Raw genomic sequence first — 6,298 nt, 5'->3', positions numbered from 1 at the left:
AACACCTTTCCTCGGGAGCTGCAGAGCCACAGTTCCACCACAGGCTTTGCAAAACTGCAGCAGCTGCAGTGCACCACTGACAAGAGTGTCACACACGTGCAGCAGGAAAGAAACAGGAGCCCAACCCTCCTGCTCCTCCTTTAGGCTCCTGTCCCTCCGGGTTCTGCTTGCATGGAGCTGCTGGAGCAGCATCAGTGGGGTCTGACAGTGCCAATGCCTGCTTGGCATCTCCCACCCCATCTCCCAAGCTGGGGTTCAAAACCAGGTGTTCCAGCAGCCCTGCAACATTAATTAGCATTTAGGGGAGCCAGCAGGTTCTCTGCAGCTACAGGCTGTTTTCCACAGGAATATATACGTGGGTTGTAAAGTGGCTTGTTGGTCTGATGAGAGCCCTGGAGTTCAGCTCTCTTAAGTATTTAATTACTCTCAATGGTTTTATGACCTGGAGCAGGCTTGTGGCTAGCTAGAGTGGTGTGGGAGACCCTGGAAAACCATGGGATACTCCATTAAAATGGAAGCAGTCCTTCCCACGTTTTTAAAATAAGTACATCTAACAAAGCTTTTCAGGCCAAAGCTTTTTCATACCTATCCAAAACTGCAAACACACCCACACTCAGTGGATGTTCACAAGGGGGCTTTATCAGGACAAACCTGAAGTAAATAATCTTTTGTTAGATTAGTAGCCACACAGTAGCAGCAAAAAAGCATCAAATGCTCTTAATCATTTCCCATAGCCATTAACACATATATTACACACATACACATATATATACATGCATAAACACCTATGCATACAGATTTCACTTTACTGTTGCCTAAACTCTTACTTAAATCTAGGAATTAACTTCACTGACAGTTTCTCGGGAACTTTAGGAATTTTATTCCCCAATTCTTCTCTACAGGGACACTTTGCAAAGCCTAAAAAAAAGCAAAGAAACAAAAGAGAGGGTCTTGGCCAGGCAGGCAACTCCCTTTGCCAGACTGCAGCCGTTCTGCTTAACCATTTCCCTTCATCCATCAGGATTGTCCTTTTCTTTCTTTAGGATCATTGCAACAGAAACTATTTCAAGTACACCCACTCGAGTGGTTTGTGAAGTCCCCATGGATGTCTGTGAAGGTGGTGATGCTGAAGGCAAATAGGTTTGTTTTTTTCCTCATTGAACTGGGCTGGAATTGCTCAAAGAGTCACTTAATCTGTCTTAACCTGTAAAACGAATGGAAGCAGAATGGAAGAGGAGTGAGCAGAGGAAAGGGAAAAAAGAAGAGAGGCCACTTTTTGGTTTTTTGTATCTAATCTTTGGACCAGGCAATCAGGGTGAACACAGGACTGCACTTCCTCTTGGAGAGCTCTGCTTTGACACTGGACATGCAGAAGCATAAAGCAGACTTCATTTTACAAACATAACTTCTTATTTGGGGGGGTTGTTTGAGAGGTTTTTTCCCCCCTCAGATTCTTTCCAAGAATGCTGTACGCACATGAACTGACTTTTCAATCACTTTTTTGTGCTCTCCTCATTGAGGAAAAGGCTTGTGGAAAAGGCTGCTGACAACTGTTATATTGTTGAGCCAAACCTATCTATGCCAAGTTAGATTTGTTCATTTCTTCTCTCCCTCCTCATTCTCCCAATATTTTCCTCTCTCAGACTTTTAATAAGGCAGTAAGGCAGAAAAGCAGTGATGCAAACAGAGTCTCAGTGTGACCATATGCACATCACCCCCAATTGCTGGATCCTGTAGCGCAGCAGTTAATTCTGTGTGTCATATTTTATGTCACACTTATTAGCCTGAAGTGCAGTAATGCACGTTTCCATTCACAAGAGAACCTCTCCTGAATAACAAGGCCATGAATGGGTACTAATAAAAGTATATTCCATGTGTCAGAGACCATGCTAATTAGCAGACTTGAAAATCTCTGTCAAACACTATAAAATGTTACAGTGTTTGTATAAATGTTTAATAATGAAAATGATAACAAACTGAGCAGGGATGGCTTGGGGAAAACAGTTATTTGAGCAGTTTTCTGAGGGTGAGGGATGAAGCAGCCTGTGGTTTTGGAAAAAGAAGCTTTTAAGCAAAGGTTTTACCTGGCTGACACATTCGACTAAAGGCTTGTCCCAGTCTGCAGCCCAGCATGGCCAATAGAAAAACCCCTTTCCCAGCATGGCAGAAGGATCAGCAGCCACTCTGATGCAGCTGGGGGGTTGGCCCCTCTTTCCATTCTTCCCTGGACAACTGAAGCAAGGTGTTCATTCCTCTTCCCTGAAGCTGTGAGCTGCCAGCTTTAGGATACCTCGGTGGGATTCAGCCACAGGACAACAATCTGCATCTTGCACACTGGAAGATTCAAAGCTATGGCTTGGAGCTAGGAAAAATTCAGTCACTCCCTGTGCCAAAGAGTCCTCCCTCATGTGCAGACCCAGGAAAGAGCAAGTTCCCAAAAGTGCCTTTTCAGCCTCAGTGCTCCTGAAGGACATAGGACACATCCCATCTCCCCAGGCACTGCTCTGAAACAAGGTCAGCAACTAGGAGAATTAAAAGGAACAGGTTAAATGCCTATTTTGATGAATGAAAACAGGAATGAATGCAAATATTTTGACAAATTAAATCTGAGTGGATTTCATTCCAAACAAACTAACTTCAGTGCTCACAAATGAGGCTAAATCAATGATAAGGTGACAGGAACCTCTTGCTCCCCAACTCCAAAGACACTTTTCAAGAACACAAGATTACTTCATCTTTTTCAAGTGGCACATCTGGGATGACCTCAGTAGCAGAGCTCCACTCACTGCAGCTCTGCTGAGCATCAGGTAGAAGTAATCTTGCCCCAGGCAGGGCTTTTTCATTATTGAACAATTTTTAGACTATAATATTTAACATTTAAAACTTATTTAGAGAAACTCCAAAGTCAAAAAAATAGTTTTGTAATAAACCAAAGGCAATTACTTAGTTCTGATGTATAATTACATTCTTATTATCACATACAATAAATTCATAGCTCTCTGGGCTAAGGGAAGGTATGAGTTCTAAAGATAAATGAAAGACATCAGGCTTCTTTTTTTCTTGTTCCATTTCCACTTGTAAAGACCAAAATAATGCTACAACCATGAGCCTGGCAGAAAGCAAAGCATTGTTTTGATACCAAAAGGCTCCCTGACTACCAGCAGGCTGTGCCAGTGTTCCTCCCCTCCAGAGGTGAAGAGCTGCCCCAGCAGTGAGTTTTACCCTGGCTATTCCATACCTACAAACCTCTTTTTAGAGCCAAATCCCTTCCTCACAGGTCACTTTAGAGAAGCTGTCCCATGAATCAGGGGTATTCTTGTTAACATTTAGAGGCAGACCCTTGCTCCCCACCCTGGGTACAGGAGAGGGGCATTAAACACTAGCACAGCTTCCAGAAAAATAGACTATGCTCCTATAGGCTGCCTTTTTTAAACACTGACAGTGTGCCTCAGATACAAAATACAGCTGGATCTGTCCTCAGGAAAGAGAGCAGAGATCCTGCCCCATCACCTCCCAGCCCAGGGAACAGATCCCAGCACTGGGAACAGCACAGGGGCTTGGAAAGCAGTAAGGAAATGAGTAACAGCAGCAAAGACCCACTGCATCCCAAACCCTGCTCATCACCAAGATCTGTGATAAGGAAGAGAGCAAGCTCCATCCTTTCCCTGTGGCTCAGAAATCCGAATTTCTTGAGAGATGTGAGAAAATTAAGCTGGAGAAGTAGGAATCCCTTTTAATCCCTTTTCCTTTGTTTTTCCAAAGCCAAATCCTGCCCAGGTTTTACTGAACCCTGGTATAAGGCTCACGAACCACAACCCATGCGGGAGGTGATGGGACCTGTTCACACCCTCGTCTTCTGTCATAAACAGAAATAAATATATAAAAGCAAGTATTTAAAGGACAGACTCCAGAGACTCCCCCAGGGCTGGAAACTCACATTCAGCTCTCCTGGAGTGCATGCACACGGGGCTGCTGGGACCAGCTGAATCTCAGGACTGCTGATGGATTGTATCTATGTTTTCCTGCAAAGCAGGCTGCACTTGGAAAATGGAAATCTGAGGCTTGACCATCTTGCTGAAGTCAGCAAAGTGAGCTCTGGCCCAGAACTGACAGGAAATGGGGTATTAGCTGGTGGAAAATAAATGAAAGGAATGTCCTTCAGCTTGGACCCTTTCACCAGAACTGTAGGTTGTTTCTCTTTGGTCCTTAGGTGAGCTCTAAGCCTCCTGCTTGTGGCTTCTTATCGAGGCTCAGCATCTCTGAGCTGCTGCAAAGCCAAAGGGCCCTGAATGTTGGTATTTTTCCTTGCAATGCACCACCATGTCCATGGCTCTGGCTCAATAGCTGATTCCAGCTAATTTGCATCTTTTGTTCAAACACTTACTGTGACTAATTTTGGGAACGTTTTATTTTTGTCTCTTCCAACATAAAGTCATCAAATAAAAATAAACAAATATTGCCACACAGCTAGAATATTTTCCCTTCATCATGTAGTTGCTTCTTTGGCCCATTATAATGTAAGTTCTATTAATTCCATATAATTTTTTTCCCCTCTATTTTGCTGGATTTATTTCACAGTACCTTGAGAAAGATACTAACATAATGATTTTCATCCTTCACTGCCTACCTCAAGCACAAAATTGCTGCATATAGATTTCTCAGCACTTCAAAAGACTGTGTTCTCTTCCTAACTCCTGGTCCACCACCAAAGGTCCACATCTTCCTTTATTTTTATCAGTGACAACGGTTTATTATTTCTGCTACCTCTGATCCCACTGTACAGAGACCAGAAAGGACACACGGGTTCTGGCAATAAAAGGGACTCTTTAAGTGATCCCATAGCATAATAATACACTGGTTTGTTTAGTACAATCTTTTTAAAGCCAGACCTAAACTTTAACTCATAACTCATCTGTCAACCTCTTTAAAACGTCCCAAGGATAAAGAGAACAGCTTTGGCTTAGAGTAGAATAGGTTTCAGGAGTCTGGATCTGTAAATCTGAAGGAGGAAAACAGAAGGAAAGAAAAGTATCCAAACCCTGTATTGCATGGGGATGTATAAAATTTGAAGCATACAATTAATAATCCTTTTCAAAGACATACCAAGATACACTTAATGACCATTTTTAAAGTACTCTGAAATATTCAGAATGCAAATGAACTTGAATGCAAGACAGCAAATGAAGCACAGCAAACTGCTCCTAAAGTCCAACCACGCATCCTGATGACAGGAACAAAAGAGTCTGAGCCATAAGAACACCGAGGAGATTATTACAAAAAAACAAAGATGGATAACTCTTTAGTCCAGACATTATAACTTACACTGTCCAGATGTATTAGATCATGAAACCTCTTAAGAGAGTCTATTTTTACTTTGCTTCTCGCTCCTTTCCCCCACATCTTAAGAACATGCCAACAAACATAGCTGTGTATTCTGTTGTCAGATCTGCCCTATTAGCAATTAAATCAGCTTACACACCCTTCATGAGGGAAATCACTTGCAGGGGTGCAAGTGTGTGCTGGCAGCAAGAAGCAGCAGAGCTGAAAGTACAGTTGGATCCTTGTCACCTCCACGTATTCACTGAATGTGACAGAGAGAAAACTGCCAGCTCTGGACTGGTCCCAAAGGAGAACAGGGCCTCCTGGTGGTACCACAGCACAAATAATTGAGACAACAATACCAAAGGCCACTGGTTTTTTTCTCCCTCCCAAAAGGCCAAGACCTGCTGCATGATGGGCTCAGTCTGTTGCCTTTTCTGTTAAAGGAACAGCCTGGCTGGGCACTGGAATAACCTTGGGGTCCTCTTGCTTTCCCACACCCCATCAGGATATTTTTTAGGTTTTCCTGTTACTCCTACAGCCCCTGTTGTGCTGTGGGACAATGGAACTTTGAGGGAGCAGCACAGTCTTGGGTGAGGCTGGGGACTCCACGCGGTGCAGCCTCAGGCTCACAACATCGTTCTGGGACAAGGGCAGGACAAGAAACGACATAGACACAAAACTGCTTCTAAAAACTGCTCCCTTTCTCCCCCTAAGGGGAAGAAGTGCCTTGTGTTGACAACAGGCCCGAAGCTTTCATCATGGAGAAGCACTAAATAAGAGGTTTTCTAACACCAAGCTGTTTGCAGAAGTGAGCACAAGCCACAGAGCTGGAAGCCAAAATGTGAAACCCAGATGTCTCCTGAGTCTGAGAGTGCCTGAACCTCAGTGTTTGCTCACTCCTGTGTCTATTTAAATGTTACAACAGCAGCTTCCTTCTGCATCTCCCCTTTCTTTTGCTGTGAGCTGCAAACAGAAT

At 43.6% G+C, this 6,298-nt stretch overlaps 1 long non-coding RNA gene across 1 annotated transcript; it reads right to left on the bottom strand.

Annotated features, from left to right (window-relative positions):
• Window positions 1–863: 863 nt before the first annotated feature.
• Window positions 864–2,632, bottom strand: LOC120322997. Its single transcript, XR_005563036.1, has 2 exons — window positions 2,085–2,632; window positions 864–1,204 (listed from the first exon to the last, which is right to left on the bottom strand). It is a non-coding gene; the product is annotated as an uncharacterized LOC120322997 (long non-coding RNA).
• Between the last annotated feature and the right edge of the window lie 3,666 nt (window positions 2,633–6,298).

The sequence above is a fragment of the Pipra filicauda genome, unplaced genomic scaffold (genome assembly GCF_003945595.2).
Source record: "Pipra filicauda isolate LSUMZ 115617 unplaced genomic scaffold, ASM394559v2 scaffold181_size1560634_pilon, whole genome shotgun sequence".
Taxonomy (NCBI): domain Eukaryota; kingdom Metazoa; phylum Chordata; class Aves; order Passeriformes; family Pipridae; genus Pipra; species Pipra filicauda.
Note: the sequence above shows the minus strand (reverse complement) of the source record. Positions and strands in the feature narration are given on the sequence as shown.